General features: G+C 42.1%; 1 protein-coding gene and 1 non-coding gene across 7 annotated transcripts in view; both read left to right on the top strand.

The window, feature by feature from the left end:
• The window catches only part of CACNA2D3 (calcium voltage-gated channel auxiliary subunit alpha2delta 3), a 900,680-nt gene that overhangs the window by 99,503 nt on the left and 774,226 nt on the right, over positions 1 to 26,951 (top strand). The gene's annotated exons all lie outside the window — the stretch shown is intronic.
• LOC147348377 (U6 spliceosomal RNA) lies at positions 12,753 to 12,859 on the top strand. Its single transcript, XR_015152013.1, has one exon. It is a non-coding gene; the product is annotated as a U6 spliceosomal RNA (small nuclear RNA).

Here is a 26,951-nt window from a genome sequence, read left to right as displayed (position 1 = left end):
AGAGTGAAAGTGAAGTCACTCAGTCGTGTCCAACTCTTTGTGACTCCATGGACTGTAGCCTACCAGGCTCCTCTGTCCATGGGATTTTCCAGGCAATAGTCCTGGAGTGGATTGCCATTTCCTTCTCCAGGAGATCTTCACAACCCAGGGATCGAACCCGGGTCTCCTGCATTGTAGACAGACGCTTTATTGTCTGAGCCACCAGGGAAGTCAAGGATATAGTTATTTTAATTAATTTATTTGGCTGCGCCTGGTTTTAATCACAGCATGCAGGATCTTTGATCTTTGTTGACATGCGGGATCTTTTTGGTTGAGGCCTGCCAACTGTTAGTTGTGACATGTGGGATCTATTACTGGTTCCCTGACCAGGGGTCAAATCCTGGCCCTCTGCATTGGGAGCCCAGAGAGAATCTTAGCCATTGGACCACCAGGGAAGATACAGTTTTGAGAAGGACAGTTTTCCTGAGTTGCCTTGTACCTCCTGGATTGCCAGCTTCTCAGTGTTCTGCATCTCCCAGGAGAGCAGGTTACTAGCACCTGGGAACCACATCCCTGGATGAAACCATGATCTGCTGTGTGTACTGCATGTCTTCCTTGTCTTTGTATGTAAAACTCAGACCCATTTTATTGTTTACAAACCAAATACTTCCCTCCCCCTGTGTAGGTGTACTTACTGCTGTCTTGGTTGGCAGCAACTCAATTATTTACTTTTAATTTTCTCTGTCATTAGCTTCCTTACCACAGTAGATGGTCATCTATGAATTAATGCCTAATTAATGAAAGAGATTCTGTTATTTAGAGATACTTACAAATTGTTTTCTGAAAACTAAATTCAGAGGATGTAAATGATTTCATTTTTTCTATTCTTTTATATTTTTGGTTTTCCGATATTAGATTTGTTTTTTAAAAAGAGAGGCTGAGCTGTGCTGTAAAGCAAAGGCACCATTGAAACGGAATTCAATTTATTTAGCTAGGAAGACTGCAAGGGATGTTATGAAAATCTTGATTCCATGCACCTCTGTCTTGCCAAGGCATCCCTCAGACACTTTGAGGCCTTACTTTTTAAGGCTCAGGGAATGAAGGAAAGCCTCAGCAGTACTCATGAGATAGGTGAGCTTTAAGTTGAGTGTCTTTCTGTACTTAGGTGTGGAGGGAATGGAGTGCTCAGCCTCTGGCTCGAGGCTTCAGTTTCTTCACCTGTGAAACGGGCATGATACCGTCCTCCTAGGATATTCTACTCGGAATAATGAGATGCTATGTGATGTAGTACATGTAGTGCCTGGGCTCTGGAGGCCCTCCACGGCTCCTTCTTACCCCTCCTTACACATTGACTCTTGTAAATATTTTCATGTTTCCTCCAAACAGCCTTTAACCTGTGAGGATCGAAGGTCTGGATATCCACTGTCAGTTGTTCCTTGTGGAGCCTCCAGATAACCTGCTTCGGTGGCCAGGACGAAGGTGCAGAGCTAACAGTGCTTCCATAAACTGCTCCTGGTCCCTGAAACTGGGTCACATTTCCTTCCTTTAGGAAGCCGTTCAGGTGTTTGCTTCCTGAAAACCTTATTTTTCACCCTTTTGAAAGGTTAAGGGATAGTTTTAAATACTAATAGAAATAATAAAACCTCTTTTCTTCTGGTCCTCTCTGGCTGTATTAATTAGTACATTACTCTTATGTTAAAGTAGCTATTTACTAGCGAGGGTTTGAGTCAATAATGGCCCCCTCCTGCCCCAAGACCCTTGCCCCTGCCCCAAGATAATATGAGAACAATTGCTACCTCAGTCTTTGTCCTGGGTTGTAGTTCATTCTTTACAGGATGCCTCCATCAGTGTCTGCTTGTGCAAGATAACAGCACTCTCTCTCTTCTGTGGTCCTCACCCCGAGGATAGTTTGTTTCCTTTCACAGCTCAGAGGATGGAGACTGAATTAAGGAATTCCTTGTGACCTACTGCTCACTTTAAGGGGTGGCCTGCTGCCTTCAGGCTGCCAAATGCAGGGATTGGATATAGAACCCCCAGGCTTGTTTTACACCACAGAGTCAATAGTAGCTAGAGTCAAATAGCATGCTTTCCTCTAATAATTAAGGACATGTGATAATGGCAGATGACATTAGGATAGAAGTAAAAATGATGTCAAGTGGGATTTATCTTGCTGTCTACTTGGGTTGAGGGATTTGGATAGGAATGGGGGGCAAAAGAGGGCTTCCCAGGTGAGTCAGTAATAAAGAATCTGCCTGCCGATACAGGAAACACGGGAGACCTGGGTTCACTCCCTGGGTCCGCAAGATCCCCTGGAGTAGGATTGGCCAACCACTGCAGTATTCTGGCCTGAGAAGTTTCATGGACAGAAGAGCCTACTGGGTTACAGTCCACGGGGTAGGAAAGAGTTAGACGTGACTGAGCAATGAGCACACACACAGCCAGGGGACCAAAGGAAACTTAAAGGTTTGATGCCTCTGGCCTTGAGTTCCTCTCCAGCACCTGCTGTTGATAGAGCTCTTTCAGTACAAGAGTCAGATGAGTAACTGGTCTACCACAGGGGTGGCCCTGCCACGCTGGGGATGCTCAGAGCCTTGGCATTTCGCATGGAAATACTGGGATGAAGGCATTTACTGAGATCTCTTGGACCCTGGAGCTCAAGCCTTGTGGGAATGGGGCCCTCTTGACGACTCATAAAGACTCAAGATGCCTCTGGCAGAAACAAAACTGGCATTCAAAAAGTCTCCTGGGGAAATTCTCATATTCCAGAAGACTCTAAGTTAATTTGTTAGACCCTTCACTTACCACGCCTCAAGCATCCACTATTAACATCTTGTCTAGCAAGTATTTCCAAGTATTTGTTAATATCTTGCAGGCCTTTATTTTGATGACTAAACACAGAGGAGATCTAAAATTCACCTTTACATCACAGCTACTGAGAGAGACAAGTGGGGAGCTCTTTTTCCCTGGTCTCTAAGGGCCCAGATCTGGAGCTGAGAGGCAGTACTGGTCAGTGTCCAGTGTGCTGCCACCAAAGGGGAATTGGGCATGTGAATGATGTATGTGCTGTGGCTTTGTCGAGGATGATGGAGTGCTTCCACTGCAGGGCTTATACAGAGCTACTCAAGATGTCTGCATGAGAGCTGAAAGGTATGGTTAGCGTTCTTGTTCTAAACAGTTCACGGTTCTGTGGCCATGAAGCAACCTAGGGTGTGGAGAGGCTGAGCCAGCTTAGTCAGGAAGAAGCAGCTCTGATGGATTCATGTCCCATTCTAGAGGTGACAGGACCAGATGAAGATCCTGGCACTAGTACTTCAGTGTCTCATGATACCTGAACATCGTATCAGAGACCGCGTGAGAAGTAGTTACCGTGGTTCTCATCTTGCGACACTCAGATCTTGACACCATCAATGGCTGGGGTGCAGGACCCAGATCCTTTGTCCTTTGGCTGAAGTCTTTCCTACAAGTCTGATGGGAGCATATTGTCCTGCATTAAACACAGTGCCCTGGAGAAGGTGTCCTCATATGTGACCTCTTGCCAAGTGTCTGTCAGCTGAGACACGGCTGTGACCTCATCCCATCCCCTCAGGTGGGATCCCGCCCAAGAATGCCCCTCCTCTCTCTCAGCTGAGGTTAGCTCCTCAGAGCAGCCATGGAGTGCAGAGGCCTTGGACTGATGGGGTAGTGAAAGGTTCTGGCCCACTTCATCTCCCTTCAGATTTTCTTCTGTGCATGTGAACTTGACCTTTTGATTTTAGAAGCTAAGATTTATCTTGTCTTTGTGTGCTAGATTTGCCATGCCTTGCCCGGGGGAACTTTCTCTTTTCCAAGTGAGTAAATCTGGTGAGGGTAAGAGGTGAGCCAACATATTCTTTTGCTTTTCATATGTCACTTCATCTTTCCCATATGATTTCCAAACTTGGGTGCATACTGCAGTGTCTGTGGGTGTTAAATTTATTTACTCTGATCTCAGTTGACCAAAGAGAAAGAAGAACAGTGCAGGGAGGTGTTCATATACATAAATATATTCCATTCAAGGGCCATGCTTTTTTGTTCTGAGCTTGCTTTTCTTTTTTGATTTAAAATATCCTTTACTGTGGTCATAGATGGTGGAGTGTGTGTGTGTGTGTGTGTGTGTGCGCGCGTGTGTGCGCACACACATATGTGGCTGTTCCCTCTTTAATTTTCTTACTTTGTTAAAAACCCAACAGTCTTGTGCTGCTCTCTCAGATTAGGCGGTCCTCTCCTTTTTTGGGTTATAGAGTCTTTGGGGATCTGTGGCCTCTGTTCCTAGGCTCCCACTTTGAGTTTCAGGGAGGTGGCACGATTTAAGAAGCCAGCACGCACCATTTGCAGAAGATATTTTACAACTGATGAAGCAGAGGCTTTGAAAGATTAAATCTCTGTATTCCGAACTAATAGGCTTTCTAATAGAAATCTTCTCTCAAAAATACAGTTCTTTGCAATTCAGTGATTTTGAAAAATTTATGTTTTGAAAATGTTTAAATATTCCATATATATGTACTTTATATAATAAAAACCAGACGGTATCCATATAATTATTGGGATACCCTAAGTTTGCATGAACAGGTTGTTATCCAGGTTTTCTCTCAAGTGTGTGGGGGTCGGCTTGGAGCACCAAAGTGCTCAGTCTGCAATTAAACTTCTGGTTTACTATCAACATTTTAAACTAATTAGGTGAGGAAAAAGCATTTTAAAGAAAATATAATGGCTTCTTGAATTCCAGCTGGAAGGCAGCACAGTATAGTTGTCTGTTTGGAAAATTTCTTTAACATCAGTGATTTAACAGAGTACATTTGAAGGTAACCCAGGAGAGAAATGCATTACCTGATTCATGTTTGTCAAAAATAAGCCCAGGTAGAAGAAAGCAGTGTCCAGCCAGGACTTAAAATCATCCTCGCTGTGAAATGGGGCAAGCTTTCAGTTAGCTATGGTTTTTCTGAGTACCTGCCCTGTGGGCTTTGAAGATGCTGTGCAAATAAGTCCAGCGAAACTCCCTGGTTTCCTGGAGCTTCTGTTTGATGGAGGGAGATGAAGGAGAATGAAATGGCATGAAATGAGTAATTCAGGAAGTGACAAATCCTGGAAAAAGGGAAGGTGAGCCAGTGATGCTGTTGGGTCAGGTGATGGAGAAGGCCTTTTGAAGGAGGTCTCACCTGGGCTGGGAGTGGGAGGAGCCCGCCCTGCTGGGGAGTCAGAGGGGGCTGCCTGGGAGGAGGGGTTGGGGCACAGGGGGATGGTAACCCTGGAGTCTGAGAGACAGGTGGGTTTCTTTTCTGATGCAGTGGGGAAGAGACCAGAGGGTTGTTCAGTAGGGCAGTGATGCAGAGGGCAGGTGGGGTTGCAGGGCACAGAAAGTATGGATTCTGAGTGTCCCACACCCACTACAGCCCCGGTCAGTGTTGGGGTCCCTTCTTGTTGTGTCTTTTCTGCCCCAGACAGTGCCCTGGGCTAGGGAAATTGGTGATGGAAATGGAAGTGGATTGAATGTTGGCCACCCCAAGAGACCAAGTGCTAATCCCTTGAATTTGTAAACATCACTTTGTTGAGAAAAACGGTCTTTGCAAGCATAGGGAAGGATTTTGAGATAAAGTGTTTACTCTGAATTACTGGAGTGGACCCTAAGTGCCTTCTCAAGTCTCCTTATCAGAGAGAGGCCAAGGCAGGTACAGACACCTGGAGGAGAGGAGAAGGTGAAAACAGAGCCGAGGAACACAAAGGAATGCCAATGGCCACCAGAAACTGGAAGAGAAAAAGAATGGATTCTCCTGAGGACCATCTTGATTTCAGACTTATGGCCTCTTGAACTGTGGCAGAATGAATTCTATTGTTTAAAGCCACTCGTTTGTGGTAATTTGCTGTGGCAGCCGCAGAAAGCTAGTGCAGGTCCTAGTACAGGAGAGAGGGATGGAGGGGTGTTAGCACCTCTCTTCTTTGGACCTCCCAAAACTCCAGCACGGTGGGTGGTGATGGAGGGGGAAGGAGGGTGGGGAAAACCCACCTTCCAACCTTGTGAGACTGCCTGCTCACACCCCCACTTTTTACACTCCAGCCGAGCTCAGTTTGGAGCAGGGATTGTCCACTCTCATATGTCCAGCAGCCAACCTGGCCATAATTTGTGGGTGGGGGCGGTTGGGATGGGAGTTTGGCAACCTGGACTGGCACAGGCTGGGACTGCACTGCTCCTCAGCTGATGTTGCCTCATGGGATGTGGGCCAGTGGGGTCAGACATCCTAGTTTCCTGGACAAACCTGAAAAACACCTACATTTTTTTTTTTTAAACACAGAATTTCCTGTCCTTGAAATCTGGCTCAAGCATATTAGCTTGCAGGTCTGATTTGACTACAGGGTGAGGTGAAGGGGTCTGCTTTGTAACTTCTGTCCTACAGCGTTTATTTGTCCCAGAAGTTACCATTTTAACTTCCACCCTCATTTGTAAGGGTCTGACTGGGTTTTAGTCAGTGTGTTAATTTCTTATTGCTGTTATGACAAATGACTACAAACCTAGCTGCTTAAAACAATGCATATTGATTATTTTATATTTCTAGAGGTCAAAGGTCCAAAATAGACTTTATAGGGCTAAAATCAAGGAATTTTCAAAGCTGTGTTCCTGCTCTAGGCTATAGGGGAAAATCTGTTCCCTGCCCTGTCCAGCTTAGTCAAAGCTAAGGTTTCTCCAGTGGTCATGTAGGCATGTGAGAGTTGGACCACAAAGAAGGCTGAGCAGCACAGAATTGATACTTTCAGATCATGGTGCTGGAGAAGACAAGAATTTCTTGGGCAGCACGGAGATCAAATCAGTCAATCCTAAAGGAAATCAACCGTGAATATTCATTGGAAGGACTGATGCTGAAGCTGAAGCTCCAATACTTTGGCTACCTGATGAGAAGAGTCAGTTCACTGGAAAAGACCCTGAGGCTGGGAAAGATTGAAGGCAAAAGAAGAACGGGGCATCAGAGAATGAGATGGTTACATAGCATCACCAACTCAACGGACATGAATCTGAGCAAACTCCAGGAACTATTGAAGGACGGGGAAGCCTGGCGTGCTGCAGTCCACAGGATCGCAAAGAGCTGGACATGACTTAGCAACTGAACAACAATAGCAAAGGCATTCACAAGTCCTGGGTTTTAGGATATGGACATTCTTGAGAGGCCATTGCAGTGCCTTCCATTTGCACGCCCTGCATATCAGAAATCCCAAGCTACCTTGTCTCTCTCATCCGTTCTAGCTTGTGCTGGAGCTGGTTGATACCAGATCTCAAGAGGCAGTATCTTTTCTTGGTTTCATGTTTAGTGACTTTATGTAGGTAACTTGGAATCAGCCAGGGTAGAGTTTACATGATTACACCATGGAAATCAACTGCTGCAGTTCATGGTTTCCTATCTTCCTCCCCTAACCTGTCCATTTGGGCTGAGATTCCTGTTTTTGGGGACACCCTCTTTATTTTTCTATGGATTGTCATTGTACATTCGGGAAGATGGATATGGATGAATAGCAAAAATTATGGCAATCTTGGTATGGGGCCATCATTAACACTTGTTTGAACTTTATAGGTTTGGATAATAAACATGTTCCTTTTGTATTTTCCTTCTTTCAGAGGAATCTTTTTTTTTTTTTTTCCTCATTTCTAGCTGGCATTACAATTCTCCTTTTCTTGAGCAAGGGAAATAATAAATAATTGCCAGGTTAAAACAGATGACCTTCTCCCTCCATAAGCACTTTGGCCTTATTTCCTCTGAATTCCACTGTTAGGGGACCATATGTATCCCTCGTAGCATTTTGACTTTTGATGGATGTGTGCAGTCCCACTGAAAGCTTGGTGATTATGCTCCTTGGTGATCCCCAGATCCATAGAATATGGCGCATCTTGAAGCATCCTGGCAAGGTGGTGGCAGTTAATTAAAGAATTTGCTTAATGAAATGTCATTCCTTAATAATTGAAAGATTCTCCATTGAGTAAATATTCTAACAAATCCCGAAGCCTGTTTTTGCACTTGTCATTTTATCATGCTGTCTTTCGAATCTCTGAAATTGTTTGCTATTCTCTTTTCTAATGGAATTTCAAGCAGCTTTTTGATCAAGACCTTTCATGCAGTGAGCTATCTAAAATATTAAAAAATTACGGTGTTCCCCTCTGAGGTCCACATTTAGTTAATTGTTTCCTGGTGACTGCTGCGAATGTTTCTTCCAACCTAGTTTTCAGTCAGTGTCCTCTGATAGGAATAGTATTTTCATCACACAGATTGCAAGCATATTTGGTACATAATTGCTCTTATCAGTTAGGTTTTCGGTAAAGCCTCATTAATTAGGCACACAATTATTGTCTAACATTTCCTTTATAGAGGACTTTTTAAATAGATTTTTTAAAATAATGAAGATTTACCAAAATGTTGCTAAATTTACAAAAGCTGTGATACTCTTGTAGCCAAAAAAGAATGCTTAATGATTAGCTTAGAAAATCAAGCCATTCTCACATGCGACATCTGGTTCCAAAAGGGCTTTTCATTGGCTTGAGTCAGTGCTATACACACACTATTCAGGCTGGAGTTTTGCATGGGGGCAAAGCCAAGTCAAACAAATCACTTGTTGCCCAGGCCTGTTTTGGTCATCTCCTCTGGTTCCTTTTACTAATCTTGAGAGAAGTTGTTTTTTTTGAACCAGTGAATCTTGGATACAATGGAAGTGACTTCCATGCTCTTGGGTCCACTTTGTTCCAGGAACTTTTTGTAGGGGCTCCTTTATTTAAATTTAAGATTTCTGTGATCAGAGGAGGGATGTGATCATGACCTAGTTTCTCCTTTGTAGTTCAGACACCAGGGACAGTCAAATAGTGGACTTTCAGAAGAGACTTGATTCATTCTCTTAACATTACCGATTAGAAAACTGAGACCTGTTTGGAAGTCTATATCTCAAGTCTTAACTGGTCTTCAGTTTGGTTTCCTTAGCAGATTGGGGTGGCAGAAACGTGGATTCACAACCTAGCTCTGGCCCTTAACTGGGTGGGGTCTTATGCAGAGATCTGATCTCTTTGAGTTTTGATTTCATCATCTGTACCTTGGGAATAACACTTGCCTCTTAGTGAGATTTAGACTCAGTGTATATAAATCACCCACCCCTCAATACTACTGAGTGTTGTTAAAATGACTGATCTAATATTTGTTGACACTGGCCAGACACCTTGGTGGGAGGATGGTCCCTGTCTTTGAGGAGGTGGCCACAGTCTGGCAGTGATCTCTCTAGCAGGTTCCTAGAGATTCTGGTCTTTTATTAGAAGTCCTTTTATTTCACACATTGAGTTCAGACCTTGAAGTCAGAACCTTGAGAACAAGGACCTGTGACCTGTTTTGCCTGCAGCTTTATTCTGCCCCAATTATTGCTCTCAGTAGGTCCTTACCAGTCTTTATGAAGATGCTCACTGTGGTGACCAGATAATATCCTCATAATCTGAACTGAGAGATAGAAGAATTGCTGTTTCACAGATAAGGGTAGAGGTGCCACAGTATTGCCTATATTTTCATGAGTGGAGTTTGGGTTTTCATGTATGGGTTTCAGATGTACCAGGAGTGTGTTGATTTAGATACATGTGCTAGTGATTCTATTCTCTCCCCTGGGAGATCATATTCATTTTCATGAAAGACCTGGAGATCTTTCTGGAGGCGAGGTGCTTCTGCAGACTTATAAGTCTGGGAATCCTCCAAGCTGTTGCTCCCACGGAGTCAGAGCTTCCTTTGTGTAGCACTGAAGAATCAGGAATGAATCAGACATTTCTTAAGCTAGCAACACTGCTGGCATCCAGTCTGGGGAGACATGATTCTGTCTTGTTTGGGACTTTTGTTCCACTACAGATGATTCTGATTTCGATATTGAGCATCTGGTGATGTCCATGTGTAGAGTCTTCTCTTGTGTTGTTGGAAGAGGGTGTTTGCTATGATCAGTGCGTTCTCTTGGCAAAACTCTGTTAGTCTTTACCCTGCTTCATTTTGTACTCCAAGGTCAAATTTGCCTGTTACTTCAGGTATCTCTTGACTTCCTACTTTTGTGTTCCAGTCCCCTATAATGAAAAGGACATCTTTTTTGGGTGTTAGTTCTAATAGGTCTTGTAGGTCTTCATAGAACCGTTCAATTTCAGCTTCTTCAGCATTACTGGTTGGGGCATAGAATTGGATTACTGTGATATTAAATGGTTTGCCTTGGAAACAAACAGAGATCATTCTGTTGTTTTTGAGATTGCATCCAAGTACTGCATTTTGGACTCTTTTGTTGACTATGATGGCTACTCCATTTCTTCTAAGGGATTCCTGCCCACAGTAGTAGATATAATGGCCAGCTGAGTTAAATTCACCCATTCCAGTCCTTCTTAGTTCGTGGATTTCTAGAAGGTCGATGTTCACTCCTGCTATCTCCTGTTTGACTGCTTCCAATTTGCCTTGATTTATGGGCCTAACATTCCAGATTCCTGTGCAATATTGGTCTTTATAGCATCAGACCTTGCTTCTATCACCAGTTTAAGAATCAGCGAACCAAAATAGACTGGAATGGGTGAATTTAACTCATATGGCGATTATATCTACTACTGTGGGCAAGAATCCCTTAGAAGAAATGAAGTAGCTCTCATAGTCAACAAAAGAGTCTGAAATGCAGTACTTGGATGCAATCTCAAAAACGACAGAATGATCTCTGTTCATTTCCAAGGCAAACCATTCAATATCATGGTAATCTAAGTCTATGCCCCAACCAGTAATGCTGAAGAAGCTGAAGTTGAACAGTTCTATGAAGACCTACAAGACCTTCCAGAACTAACACCCCCAAAAGATGTCCTTTTCATTATAGGGGCCTGGAATGCAAAAGTAGGAAGCCAAGAAATACTTGGAGTAACAGGCAAATTTGGCCATGGAGGACAGAATGAAGCAGGGTAAAGGGTAATACAGTTTTGCCAAGAGAACGCACTGATCATAGCAAACACTCTCTTGAAACAACACAAGAGGAAACTCTATACATGGACATCAGCAGATGATCAATAGTGAAGTCAGACTGATTATATTCTTTGCAGCCAAAGATGAAGAAGCTCTATACAGTTAGCAAAAACAAGACTGGGAGCTGACTGTGGCTCAGATTATGAACTCCTTATTGCCAAATTCAGACTTAAATTGGAGAAAGTAGGGAAAACCACTAGACCATTCAGGTATGACCTAAATCAAATCCCTTACGATTATCCAGTGGAAGTGAAAAATAGATCCAAGGAATTAGATCTGATAGACAGAGTGCCTGAATAACTATGGTTGGAGGTTTGTGACATTGTACAAGAGGCAGTGATCAAGACCATCCTCATGAAAAAGGTGTAAAAAGGCAATATGGTTGTCTGATGAGGCCTTACAAACAGCTGAGAAAAGAAGATAAGTGAAAGGCAAAGGAGAAAAGGAAAGGTATATCCATTTGACTGCAGAGTTCCAAAGAATAGCAAAGAGAGATAAGAAAGCCTTCCTCGGTGATTAGTGCAAAGAAATAGAGGAGAACAATAGAATGGGAAAGACTAGAGATCTCTTCAAAATTAGAAATTAGAGATACCAAGGAAACATTTCATGCAAAGATGAGCACAATAAAGGAAAGAAATGGTATGGACCTAACAGAAGCAGAAGATATTAAGAAGAGGTAGCAGGAACGCACAGAAGAACTATACGAAAAAGATCTTCACGACCCAGATAATCATGAGGGTATGATCACTCACCTAGAGCCAGACATCCTGGAATGTGAAGTCAAATGGGCTTTGGGAAGGATCACTGCAAACAAAGCTAGTTGAGGCGATGGAATTCCAGTTGAGCTATTTCAAATCCTAAAAGATGATGTTGTGTAAGTGCTGCACTAAATATACCAGCAAATTTGGAAAACTCAGCCACAGGACTGGAAAAGGTCAGTTTTCATTCCAATCCCAAAGAAAGGCAATGCCAAAGAATGCTCAAACTCCTGCACAATTGCACTCATCTCACAAGCTAGCAAGGTGATGCTCAAGATTTTCCAAGCCAGTCTTCAACAGTACATGAACCTTGAACTTCAGATGTTCATGCTGGATTTAGAAAATGCAGAGAAACCAGAGATCAAATTGCCAACATCTGCTGGATCATCGAAAAAGCAATAGAGTTCCAGAAAAACATCTATTTCTGCTTTATTGACTATACCAAAGCCTTTGACTGTGTGGATCACAACAAACTGTGGAAAATTCTGAAAGAGATGGGAATACCAGACCACCTGACCTGCCTCTTGAGAAACCGGTATGCAGGTCAAGAAGCAACAGTTAGAACTGGACATGGAACAACAGACTGGTTCCAAATTGGAAAAGGAGTACGTCAAGGCTGTATATTGTCACCTGGCTTATTTAACTTATATGCAGAGTACATCATGAGAAATGCTGGAGTGGATGAAGCACAAGCTGGAATGAAGATTGCTGTGAAAAATATCAATAACCTCAGATATGCAGGTGATACCACCCTTATGGCAGAAAGTGATGAGGAACTAAAGAGCCTCTTGATGAGAGTGAAAAAGCTGGCTTAAAACTCAACATTCAAAAAATGAAGATCATGGCATCTGGTCCCATCACTTCATGGCAAATAGATGGGGAAACAGTGGAAACAGTGACTTTATTTTCTTGGGCTCCAGAATCACTGCAGATGGTGACTGCAGACATAAAATTAAAAGACACTTACTCCTGGGAAGAAAATCTATGACCAAACTAGACAACGTATTAAAAAGCAGAGACAGTGCTTGCTTTGGCAGCACATATACTAAAATTGGAACGATATAGAGAAGATTAGCATGGCCCCTGCGCAAGGATGACATGCAAATTCCTGAAGCGTTCCATATTTTTGGAAGCAACCTAGATGTCCATCAGCAGATGAATGGATAAGAAAGCTGTGGTACATATACACAATGGAGTATTACTCAGCCATTAAAAAGAATACATTTGAATCAGTTCTAATGAGGTGGATGAAACTGGAGCCTATTATACAGAGTAAAGTAAGCCAGAAAGAAAAATACCAATACAGTATACTAACACATATATATGGAATTTAGAAAGATGGTAATGATAACCCTGTAAGTGAGACAGCAAAAGAGACACAGATGTATAGAACAGTCTTTTGGACTCTGTGGGAGAGGAAGAAGGTGGGATGATTTGGGAGAATGGCATTGAAACATGTATAATATCATATATGAAACGAATCGCCAGTCCAGGTTCAATGCAGGATACTGGATGCTTGGGGCTGGTGCACTGGGACGACCCAGAGGGATGGTACCGGGAGGGTGGAGGGACAGGGGTTCAGGATGGGGAACACGTATATACCTGTGGCGGATTCATGTTGATGTATGGCAAAACCAATACAATATTGTAAAGTAATTAACCTCCAATTAAAATAAATAAATTTATATTAAAAAAATTAAAAATAATAACAACAACTAAAAAATAAAAAGCAGAAACATTACTTTGCTGACAGAGGTCCATCTAGTCAAAGGAATGGTTTTTCCAGTAGTCATGTATGGATGTGAGATTTGGATTATAAAGAAAGCTGAGGGCCAAAGAATTGATGCTTTTGAACTGTGGTGTTGGAGAATACTCTTGAGAGTCCCTTTGCACTGCATGGAGATTCAGCCAGTCCATCGTAAAGGAAATCAGTCCCGAATATTCATTGGAAGGACTGATGCTGAAGCTGAAACTCCAATACTTTGTCCACCTGGTGCGAAGAACTGACTCACTGGAAAAGACCCTGATGCTGGGAAAGATTGAAGGCAGGAGGAGAAGGGGACGACAGAAGATGAGATGGTTGGATGACATCACTGACTTGATATACATGAGTTTGAGTAAGCTCTGGGAGTTGGTGATGGACAGGGAAGCCTGGCATCCATGGGGCTGACCCCATGCAGTCCATGACGTGGAAGAATCGGACATTACTGAGTGACTGAACTGGATGGAACAGATGATTCTAGTTTATCTGATGTTTGTAAGGCCTGAAGGGCTAGTGGTTTCTATTCAGGATTTGAAAGTTTGTGTAAGTTAAGGAAGTTTGAATCCTTCCCTAAGTTTGCTGGATTCATTTCTGCCTTTTTCCTTTTTATGCTCTGTTTTGCTCACATGGCATTTACCCAGTTATAAAAACTCCTATTTTCCCCCTGAGTATCAATTGCCTTGGCAGGCTTTTCATATAATGCACCAAATTTACTGTTCTTGGATCCATTTTGTTATATCTTATTCAGAGCACTCATTTCAAGAGAGAGGGAATTTTAATCTTTTGGATGGCTGCAGATTACAGAGATCTTGCTTCCATTGTCATCTTGATAAGACTGTCATGTATTCTTTGCCACTTCAACTTAAGATGCTTCTAAATAACCTGGATAGAAGAAGCATCAATCTTGACAAAGTATTATGCAAGTTGGAAATTTTGCCAAAGGTGGGTTTAATTTTAACAAAATAGTTAAAAATAAGTAAGTAAAATCAGACCCAGTCACAGTGTTGACTATAAAAATTTTTGTCTGTTTTGCCTTGTAGTTTAAAGTATTTTCAATTTATTACTGTTTGTATTTTCTGGTCTTAAAAACAGACATGAATTTAAGAGGTAGCGTTGTTTAGTGTAGGAACCAGAGAGCAAATTGCCAACATTTGTTAGATCATGGAGAAAGCAAGGGAATTCCAGAAAAACATCTATTTCATTGACTACACTAAAGCCTTTGACTGTGTGAATCACAACAAACTATGGAAACTCTTTTTAAAGAGATGGGTGTACCACCTTACCTGTCTACAGAGAAACGTGTATGTGGGTCAAGAAGCAGCAGTTAGAACTGAACATAGAATAATGGACTGGTTCAAAATTGGGAAAGGAGTACGACATGGCTGTATATTATCACCTTGCTTAATTAACTTATATGCAATGTCCATCATGTGAAATGCCTGGCTGAATGAATCACAATTTGGAATCAAGATTGCCAGGAGAAATATCAACAACCTACAATATGTAGATGATACCACTCTAATGGCAGAAAGCGAAGAGGAACTGAAGAGCTTCTTGATGAGGATGAAAGAGGAAAATGAAAATGCTGTGTTTAAACTCAACATTAAAAAAAAAAAGTCAATGATCATGACATCCAGTTCCCATCATTTCATGGCAAATAGAAGGAGAAAAAGTGAAATCAGTGACAGATTTTATTTTTTTGGGCTGAAAAATCACTGCTGATGGTGTCTGCAGCCACGAAATTAAAAGATGCCTGCTCCTTGGAAGGAAAGCTATGACAAACCTAGGCAGTGTATTAGAAAGCAGAGACTTCACTTTGCCAACAAAGGCTTATATAGTCAGCGCTTTGGTTTTTCCACTAGTCATGTAGGGATGTGAGAGTTGGACCATAAATAAGGCTGAGTGCCGAAGAAGTGATGCTTTTGAATTGTGGTACTTCAGAGGTCTCTTGAACTGTGGGGAGTCCAACTCCCTTGGACTGTCGGGAGATCAAATCAGTCAATCCTAAAGGAAATCATCCCTGAATCTTCATTGGAAGGACTGATGTTGAAGCTGAAGCTCCAGTACTTTGGCCACCTGATGCAAAGAGCATCATTGGAAAAGAGCCTGATGCTGGTAAAGATTGAAGGCAAAAGGAGAAGGGGGGAGCAGAGGATGAGATGGTTAGAAGCATCACTGACTCAACAGACATGAATTTGAGCAAACTCTGAGAGAGATTCGAGGACAGAGGAATCTGGTGTGCTGCAGTCCATGAGGTCACAGTCAGACACAACTTGGCAACTTAACAACAACCACAGTAGTTTTATTGTAGGGAAAATTTCCAGATTTCATTTTTTTCCTCCATTCTTCTCAGTGGAGTATTTTCTAGCCTATTTGGACACCACAAAAAATGAAGATCCAAGAGTTTATGAAATTCTTTTTTTCTGACTGCTATGACCTGAATTGTGCATTCCCTGGAAATTTGTATGTCAGAACCCTAGCCCCCAGTATGAGAGATCTTTGGGAGGTAATTAGGTTTAGATGGGGTCATGGGGGTGGAGTCTTCATGATGGGATTTGTGCCCTTATAAAAGGGGCCAAGAGAGCTGGTCTCTCTGTCTGCTGTGTGAGGATATAGCAAGAAGGTGCTGCCTGCAAACTAGGAAGAGAACCCTTACCCCTCACTGACTGTGCTGGCTCTTGGATCTTGGACTCCCCAGTCTCCGGAACTGTAAGAAATAAATATGTGTTGCTTAAGCTGCCTGAGTTATGGTGGATTTTGTTACAGCAGCCCAAACTGACTGAGACTTAACCATACTCACATTCAAGAAAATGTTTCTCAAATCTCATAAGAATTATCTAAGCCAGTACATGTTTAAATTAGTATATTGTGAGGGTCATTAATATCTGAAAAGGGATAATGATTTTTCTAGATAATTCTGGAGTATGTCCTGTCATCTGTGAATGAACTCATCTTAGCAAGTCGTCTCTGAGCCACAGTTAGACACAGGAGATTCTAAAGGCAAACTCTGCTGGACTCTGTGGGAGACAGGTTGCAAACGCTGAGCTTCATTAAACACGTTATACTTACTGCTCAAGAAATTCAGTACATTTGTATGAGAGATTATTCAGGCCACATGTCACCTCCACAGTCATATAAAATTCTTGCCAAAGAATCTAGATTTGACATTTTAATTTCTACAATATTTTATATAGATAGATATAGATAAATAAATCTCTCTGCAAAAAAGAAGAATCTTAAATGCTAATTCATTCACTTGAGCTGTAAACATTTTCTTTGCTGCTTAATAGAACAAAATACATAAAGATTAATTAAATGATCCAAAATTTCCAAGCTTCTTTTTAATTGTGTATGTGGAATTTGTTGCCAAAAGATATCCAGCTCTGGTAAACACAATAGATGGTGATAGGGACACATGGTGACTTGGATAGATTCCATCCCTGGCTGCTGCCTGAGTATGTTGGCCACAGGCTGTGGCTTAGAAAAAATATCTGTTCTGCCAACATGTCACCCAGGGCTAAGTGGTCAGTGGTTTTTGCCTGATATCTTTGGGGTGCCACCATGTTGAGATGATAAAGGGGAATGCTTAGTGGTTGGGGTTTTGGCTTTTTTGGGAATGGGTGACAGAAATGTCATAGCTGTCTAATATCTGGGTTTCTGTTGAAATCTGATGTTGTACCTTGGTTCAGTAGATGAAGTTCTTAAGCAGGAATTAGAAAGCCCATTTTCTGGTCCTTACTCTGAGAGCTAACCGCATGGAACTGTCCATCATCTGTAAGGTAGGGGCAATATTACTTTTTTCTTAAAGTATTACTTTAAAGGATAAATGTACAGAGCCCTTGGAAGAGATGATTGTCAAGGTTTCTTGAAAAATCAAAAGCAGTGTGCTAGTTAATATGTTAATTGATTTACTGTGTTAGTTGATTCTTCAAATACTCTGTGTGCATCTCTGGAGATGTAGACCCTGTCCTGTCTGGACCAGCCTTGTGAGCAGGAGGCCCACACGTTCATGTAACTAACATGTAGTTGAGTTGTAAGAGTGCTTTTAGAAACCACTAGAATGCCATCTTGGAGCCGAAAGGGATTTTTGTCCGTTTTGGTCACTGTGTATATTTCCAGTGTATAAAGAAGTACCGGCATGCGCTCATGGTTCCATAAAATTGGTTGAATGATTAACTGAATGAATGGATAGTTTGCACAGGCATTGTAGTTATTAGTATGTGGTTTTGTCAAGGTCAGGGTTATAGGTTTCATGATTGTAGAGGCTTATTTGCTGTACTGTATTCCACAGACTCAGGCAGCTGCCTAAAGTGAAGCCGCTGCATGAAGAATGACAGGGGTGGCCCTAGGGCAGGTGGGAGGGGCTTCACAAGAACTCAGGTGGTAGTGCCAAGGCTGGGCACTGGATGTGACCCCTTGCCCCTTACTTTCGGGTCCATGACTTTGTTATCCAAGCACAGGCATATTCTCTGGAATGATCCCCTCTGTGCTGGGGTAGCGTGGCCTCCGCTGCATAGACTCACATACGAGTGTGTGTCCGTCTGACATGAAGACCTTAGCTACAGAGTCAGACAGTTCCGTGGGTGCAATCCTGGTCATCCGTTGGGTTCTCAGCTGCAGGGAGGGGAGTGCGAGCACCCGGTTCGTAGGGTTACTGGGAGCAAGTAAACGAGTCAGTGTCCGCAAGCTTTTAGCGCGCTGGGTGCTTGGATGTGTGAGTGAGTGTTGTTTGTTGCTGCTTTCATACCAGTGGTACTGACTGGGATTACTGGGAGCTGGGTCCTGGCCTGTTACTCTTATGCATATAATCTTTCTAAATGTTCATAACGATACTGATGTGGGTTTTGAAGTCCAAAGGGAAATGTGTCACAGGCAATGATTTGTGTTTCTTTGTTTTGACCCCAAGAGTTTCCTTTTAAGAAACATGGCTGATTCATGTCAATGTGTGGCAAAAACCATTACAATATTGTAAAGTAATTAGCCTCCAATTAAAAGAAATTAATTAGTTAAAAAAAAGAGAAATCTCATCTTCAGACAGTCTCTGACCACCACTCCCAAATTGTATATATTCCCCTTCCCCACCATGCTTTCGAGATCTGTTTCTTTTACACCCATTGTTTGAATTTTTCCCTGCGTGGCTCTTCCTAATACTGAATAGCTCATTCCTCGAAATGCAGATGTAGAACACATGGACACTTTGATTGATGATAGCGCAAGAAGCAGACTTCAAATTATGGAATTAGGGTACAAAACCATGTCACAATCTATGCCCCTTTTGTTTGCAGGATCTCATGCCAGTCAGTTGCTTTGGGGTTTGATGGATCCTCTGTGGATGCTGGCTCTCTGTAATGCTGTATGGATGAGATAAACCGAATCTATCTGTGCTCCCAAGGAGTTGTCTACTAGGGGAGACAGACACACAGACAAATAGTTATATTCACATAGTTAATGACCCGATAGTGCTAGAAAGATGTATACAGTGGCTGAGGGTGAGTGGTGGGGGCATGGTCAGGAAGATCCCTCTGATGAGGAGGCACTCATACAAAAACTAGCTGTCCCCTTCACTCCACTTTTCTTCTCAGCACATAACCACCATCTGATATTTTTCTGTCCCCCTTGCACTCCCCTGGAATATCCATTCTGTGAGAACAGAGCCTTAGTCTTATAGCGCTTACTCTCATATCCCAGGTCTAGGGCTTGGACTACACTGATACAGTGTGGAATGAGTGAATGATAGATGGAGCCACAGAGCAGTCATCCATAGGCTGTGGACAGTACATAAGAAGTTGCTGGTTAGACAAGTGTGAGTCTCACACAGAGATGGGGAGAGAGATTGTCAGGCCACAGGAGCAGCTTATGCGAAGGCACAGTGTCTCAGGATACCACAGATGAATGTACCTGAGTGTGTATTTTTAAAGAGACTACCCTGCCTCCTTGACTTGTGTGGCCTTCTGTACCTTTGGAAACACATCCAGTGACACAGCACTGAAAAAGCAGGACAGTGGCTCTTTGTGCTCCATTTTCAGAAAAAGTGAGGGAACATTAATTCTGGGGACAAGACTCTTACAACATTGGGGGAATGAGCAACCTGGACACAGTGAGCTACTCGACAGCGTAACCCAAGGAAGGTTTGTCTGCCGGCAAGAGGTCTGGATCCTTTCTCAACTCAAAGGGAAGTTGAGAATCGTTAGGCGTGGAGGACTTAAATTCTCTATTTGCTCATCATACAGTTTGTTTTCAGTTGTCTTGTATGGTCACGTTAGACAGGAGTGGATTCTGTTTAAAAGACTAAGGATGGGTTGACTGTTGGTAAAAATAGAACCAAGCAGCTTTTTATGAACATTAAAGAAAGAAAAAACCTACTCTCCTGAATCTTGGTTTCTAATTTCCGGGTGGAAAGAACCAAGGCTTCTTGGAGAAATGGTAGATTTTAGGACTGGGGCAGGGAGTTTATAAGATGAGCCTAGAACATTTGTAGTGTCAGAAAGTAGTAAGTGATTTCTCAAAGAAAAAAAAAGCAATAAAAATAGAATGGTGAGTATATGCCAAAGAGACACAGGAATCAACTGGCTGTTGGCTCCCAGTGGCCAAACTGGAATAATTTGAATAACAAAATAAAGTGGTATTGTATTACAACCCCAAGTATAAAGTAAAAAAAAAATCTCCCAAGCAGAAGAATTCCAAATCATGTGTATAGCTACTGTGGCCTGAAGGAGGTGGAGCACAACTCCCACTCTTTAGCTGTGCGCTGTGTGACTTCCTTCCAAAGAATACAATATGGAAAGGGAGAAGGAAAAAGAGTAACTTTACAGTGGGAACCTTGACAGTTACCACCTCAGTCATATGATCAGGGTTAACATCAACAGTGATTAAGTCATGTAATGTGATGAGAGTGGCACTTCTTCCCCCAAACCCATAAACCCCACTTTAATCATGAGAAAGTATCTGTCGTCAACACCTCTATTTCCCCTTGGGAGAATTAACTGTGTTAAATAATTTGTGTTAAACATTACCATATCTCTTTCAAGCTGCTCATGGCCCTAGGAGGAATAACACATCTGGTGTGAAAGGGCTTACAAGATTTGCTTTGCAGGGGAGACAGATGCACCAGAGCCTTAGAACTTTCAGGGCAGGGGCTTGGAGGGGGAAATGAGTGAGGCTGAAGCCCCATTGCTTGTTTCCCAAATCCACCTACATCTGCCAGCAATGGCCCTGCTGCTGTTTATCGAGGAAGTTAGTATTTTATATCCCTAGCTAATCTAAGTATCCATGGAGTTTTGATTTATCTAAGTTGTACAAATGAAATGTAGGTCAACAGCATTTTTACACATTTTCATGGTGCAGATTAATCTTTACCCAAGCAACTTGATCTCTGGAACTTGACTTTTATGAAGAGGAACGCTAGCTGACCTACCAAGACTTCATTTAATGGATTCAACTTTGTAATTCCCTTTTTTCCTGCCTCTCAGGAATTATTATGTCAACATCTTCTATGCCCATTGAACACGCCGGTATTTCTGCCGTTGACATGTGCCACAGCATAGCATGAGGGCTTTGGCTCAGTCCCCCTCCGCTGCATTTCCCAGTGTTTTTCCCTTTCCAGTGCTGAATTTCCCCAAAGCTACATGAGTTTAGCTAGTTTAATAGATGTTAAGTGGGGGAAAAAATGGCTTCATGCATAGATGGATTTAGGAAATAAGCCTTCGGTATTTGTGAGCTCCATAGCTTCGGATTCAACCAACCATGGATTGAAAAATATTTGAAAAAAATTCCGGAAAGTTTCAAAAAGCAGAACTTGAATTTGCTGCACACTGGCAACTATTTACATAATAGTTACATTGCATTAGATATTATATATTATAAGTAACCTAGAGGTGATTTGTAGTGTATGGGAGACTATGCTGTAGGTTGTATGCAAATATTAACGCTGTTTTGTGTGAGGGACTTGAGCACAAGTCCCTTGGATTGTGGATTTTGGGAATCTGCACATGTCCTGAAGCCTGTGGGTTCTGAAACTCTGGGGGTGCTGAGGGACAGCTGTACAGAGTTAATCCAAGTTAAGCAAGTTTCTTTACTGCAGGACTTTTCCATGATGTGCGCTGAGAGTCTCTAAGACTGTGTATGGTCTCACCTCCAAGCCCCTGTGAAACCCGCCTCCTTGTAGTGTCTCTGGGGCCTGATGCTGAGGGAACAGTGCTTGGAGGTGCATATTTGAAAAACACTGTTTTATGCTATTTTTTTTTTCAATTTCTTTGCCTTCGTCAGTCTTCGTTTATGTCCATAGGTCATCTGTAGCATGATTTATACACTATTAAATTTTTCCTCCATATATATGTATGTAATTTTAAAAATAGGATAGTTGAACCTCTATAGAACTTAAGGTTTTATTTAAGTCACATAAGCTCCTATACTGGCATTAGTGAATTGTCACTCACCTATGCATATTAAGGAGGCATAATCAAATTGCTGCTGAACCCAGAGGAAGAGCAGATCACCTCAAATGATCATGAAAAAATCCAATCTGAGTCTTTTAATTGTTTTCTTGTGGCAGTCCCACTTTCTTAGATATTTTCTTTCCATCTTCATCAAGCATCTTCTGTTAAGGACAAAAGAGTAAATTTCAAGTCATGCAGTTTTTATGATGTCAATTTTTATATGTGACAGTTCCTGGTAGGGAAGTAGATACAATTGAGCAAATATATCTTGCTTTTCATAAGAAGGAAAAACACTAACGATCATTTCTGATTTAAGTCTAAATAATGTAAAAAGGGTTTTACAAGAGCTGTTGAGACGAAGACCCAAAAACACTTGGCAGTTGCCTTTCTGCTGTGGTCTGAGCTGCCCTGTAGGGTCAGCTGGGACATGGCACAAATCAACTCTTTCTTCCTGTGGTTCAAAGATACTAATTTTCTTAGGCCTTCTAAATGCTTACCAGAATGTAAATCACAGCACTAATAAACCCATTTGAAGTCTTTAGATTGTTATGAGTATTTTATTTATTAGCAACATATAAACCAACATATGTGTTTATTGTTGTTAAGTGTAAACATATTGAGGATGTGAGGCTTATACATCCATTATCAGTCATTCTTTCTAATGTTTGTTAAAATGTTGTTATTTGTTATGCAAAAAGGAGTGGGCATCTGGCCCTGTGGCTAAAGTAAAGGACTCAAGGAAGTATTGGACAATAATTATTAAGTCAGTGAAGTAAATAAAGTGTAAAATCACCATACACTTTGGCTCTGGGGGAAGGACTTGGTTGGAGTGGGATCAAGACCTTTGAAAGGCTCTTGAAGAACAGGAAAATGTAGGGATTTTTTTTGAGTGGGAATTTATGTAGGGAATTTTTGAGATGTTTTGGTTTCAACCCTGTAAGCCAGAAGGCAGTTATTGTACTAGTTAAATGTGGAAATAAATCAGTAGGTATTTATAGGGTAAGCACTACGCCAAGGGAAGGATGCAGAGCAGTAAACCCAACCCTTTTAGTCTTTAGTGATTTTGCAATTCCTTTAGAGAGATAAGACATAAACTCAGTGGCAGAGTTCATTGCCAGTGCTAGGATCAAAGAATGGTGAGGCACCCAGAGATTTTTTTCCGTAACTGCGTTTGAAAAGCGTTACTGTGTCTGTTGTGATCTCAGTTGCCAAATGAGTAATCCAGACTAAAGAGTTGGGTCAGAAGAAAGATCATCATGTATGGAAGAGGTTTGGGAGGACAAATGTGATTCTACTAGCTGCCATTGTTTAGAATTATAATGTTACTTCCTGAAAAAGCAGAAAATTTGAGTTCTGCTCAAAATATTGGCATAGGGGGTGATAAAGTATAGTGGGTAAATGTCAGGGCTTCAGGTCTAACTTAGGTGGCATTTGGGGCAGTTTATTTGAGTCTTTGGGCTTCCCTGATAGCTCAGTTGGTAAAGAATCTCCCTGCAGTGTGGGAGACCTGGGTTCTATGCCGGGTTGGGAAGATTCCCTGGAGAAGGGATAGGCTACCCACTCCAGTATTCTTGGGCTTCCCTTGTGGCTCAGCTGGTAAAGAATCCACCTGCAATGTGGGAGACCTGGGTTCCATCCCTGGGTTGGGAAAATCCCCTGGAGAAGGGAAAGGCTACCCACTCCAGTATTCTGGCCAGGAGAATTCCCTGGACTATATAGTCCATGGGGTCACAGTCTTTGATCCTCACTTTATTCATCATTAAAATAGGTATAGTGAAAATATAATACAACTATAATAACTACCAACAGAGTTTCTCTAAGAATAAAGTCAGAAAATACTTCAAAAATAAAACCCCTTTATACCATATCAGGTACTTGGTAAAGTCTCACGAAACATCACCTGCTATGAGAATTGCTGTAACAACACCTGTGGAATCTTATTTGGCGCCAGGAATAGAAAATAGAAATACAAAATAGGGAATAGAAACATATTGTTAAATGACTTAATTTCTAATTTTTAATATGAGGTATTCTGTTGGCATTTATGCTAACTGTCCACAACTACCTTGAGCGTTCCAAGATGCTGGAGGAACTCTCCAAGTAAGAGTGAATTTGGAATTTTCAACACATCAAAATGTGCGAGAGGAATTAACTAGAGACGGTTTTATTAAGTGGCTCTAGACAGGGGCCACCAAGGGTACTGGCAGATCCTGTTGGGCGATTGTTGCAGGTCAGAAGCCCAGCAGCTTGTGTTGAAAGATCAGTGATGATAAGCAAGTCCGTTTTGTTCCAACCTACCCAAGAGAACAGTCATTACTAGATATAATCATGCTTGTCAAAAGCGGTTACTGAAAACCCTTTGCTGCTTCAGCATAATCAGAACGACAGAAGTTGCAGGATGGTTTTCCTTGTGAGAGGCGTCCAAGCAGAATGCTAATTAGGTGAAGTAAAAGGAAAATGGATCAGCAGCTGAGAGATGCATTTCTCTCTAGTGAGTGAACACAAGAAAGGAAATAGGAGGAGGAAGAATGTGACTTACCTGTGTTATGGTTCATGATGTGATTCTCTACGTTGATTTCAGGCTTTTAATTCTCATCTGCTGATTTTTTAAAGAGGTGCTGGGAAAAACCACAGTAGAGAGAAAGCTGGGTTTTTCTCTCTGAAACATTGGAGGTCCTTTCATTGGAAATAACTTTGTGCAGAGAAAAAAATGACCTTAAAACCCAGTGCCAGTTGTTATCATCCAACCCCCTGGAAAGAAAGCTATCAAAAAATAAAGTTTGGAGTTTATATATATATTTTTGCCCACTTCTGCTGTCTTTTGGGTGACCTCAGAGGGAACTTGAATCCAGTGACAAATAGACCCAACGACTAAGATCTAGCCCCCTTGGAGTAACTCTGGTATTTTTGTTTTTATTTCCTTCCAAACATTCAGTCTGAAAGAGAAATCTAAACATTTAATCAGAAAATCTCACATGGTTGTTGTCTAGGGGAACATGACAGAGGGCTTCCTGCCTGTCTAAAGCACTAATATAAACTCTTCACAAGCAGAACTTCATATAATTCTCATAGCATACTGAGAGGTCGGTCTCATTACTCTCGTGAGTACCTACGTAAGAAGTGAGAAAAAGTAGCACGGTGGGGCTGTACATGTGGTCCGAGGTCACGCAATTCCTAAGTGATGGAGCTAGGTTTCAGCCCCCGGCCACCAGGCTCCAGAGTTTAAAGTCTAAGAAAGAAAGCATATTAATCACAAAGAGGCTTTGCAGGCAGCTTTTAGAAGAAGAAATAGCCTGCAGGATAAGGTCTGAGCCGACTTGTCATTATGGAGACACAGTTGGGCATGCCCAGCTCTTAATTGCTTATGAGATTACAAGCAATTAGGCTGATATAGGCTGGATTAAGCTGGTAGAAGACCTGTGTGCTGCTCTGGTGGCTATTTTGGAGGTGGGAGGTGGATGGAGTGGATGGCAGGTGGCAATATCTCGGAAGGTTCTATGTGGGTCAGTAATTAAGAGGTTGGCCTGTGGGGACCACACAGCCAGCTTCTAATGCTGAGTGTTGGTGGTGGTAGTTGGTCAATAATTCTAACACTTGTTTCCAGTGTGACTTTGGGGAAGTTATATCAACTTCTTAAGTCTCGGTTTCTCCATCTAAACTATGATAATAAGAATACTTATGAATGGGCATTCCCTGGCGGACCAGTGGTTAGGACTCCACACTCGCACTGCAGAGGACCCAGGTTCATTCCCTGGTTGGGAAACCGAAGTCACACAAGCTGTTCAGTGAGGCAAGAAAACAACAAAACAAAAAAACCTATGAACTAAGGCTGCCTTGAGGTTAGTGAGAGAGAAATGAGTAAAAGCTGTATGTCATGATAGGGCATGGAACGAGTAAGTTTGCATTCGGTGGTGGATGTGATTGCTTTTGTTTGGTTGTTGGTCCTAGGGCAAGGGGGAGGGGTTCTGAAGATAACTGACAGTAATAAAGCACCTTCCACCCACTGTCAAAATATGGAAATGCTCTTTGGAAAACATTTTTCCTGACATCAGAGATACTGGAGGAGATTGGGCTCTAGGTGAACTGCAGTCAAAGTTAGCCCGAACCCCAATTTTAGATCATAAAGTAAGTGTCCTCTGGTTCCACATCTCCAAGATTGTGCCCTCTGCCTCCAGTTCTCTGCTCTATAGCTCAGCAATGCTTTTCCCTTCATCCTGTGACCTTGTGGACACCTGGAAACCCAAGGCTGCTGAGAGGGAGGGTTTATTACCTGGGAAGACAAGGGGCGGGGGTGTGGGGAGACTTGAGACCTAGGGGGCTATGAGATGCTTGGCAAATGCCAGATGATGCCAGAAGAATCTGTTAAGAAATTAAATGGGTTCTTTTAATTATATTCAGTGTTTAGTCTTCTATTGTAAGTTTACCTAGTTCCACTTTATCTTCAGCACTCTTTTTTTTTTTTTGAGGGAAGTCCTTGATATTTTTCACTGCTTTCTTGTTCCTAAAGTCAAGGTGTTGACCCATCTCCACTGTCTGAAAGCTGTGTTTGGGTTAGGACAAAAATAGAAGGCTTGGGAATTATTTCTATTGCACAGAGAGCTGTGTGTGTCTTTTATGTTGTGCAAATAACCTCATGCTTCAGGTCAAAGAAGCAGTTGATAGTTTTCCCTTAAAATGATTGGTAAATTAAAATCGAAAGGGGAGAAGCAAAATCAAAGCAAAACATCCCCTCCCATACACATAAAGCACCTCTTGGGGAGGCAGGGCCTCAGAAGTTGTAAATTACCTGAGTCCACACTCTAGGCTTTAAACTAAGCCTACCAGAAAGTTCTCCAGCTTTCCTACTTTTTTTTAGCAATGTGACTATGAACAAGTCACTGATCCATCTGAGCCAGTTTTCCTTAGCTCTCAGTATGGATCATGATGCCTGCCCAGCTTTCCTGACTGGATTAATAAATTCAGTTCGAGTCTGAAACAGGCATGAATCGGGAGGCATATATGTATACACACATATATGGCACTT

Source organism: Bos grunniens, chromosome 22, assembly GCF_055505025.1.
Source record: "Bos grunniens cultivar Pamir isolate PY7600 chromosome 22, Bosgru_T2T1.0, whole genome shotgun sequence".
NCBI lineage: Eukaryota > Metazoa > Chordata > Mammalia > Artiodactyla > Bovidae > Bos > Bos grunniens.
The sequence above is the reverse complement of the archived record's forward strand: the minus strand, read 5'-3'. Positions and strand labels throughout refer to the sequence as shown.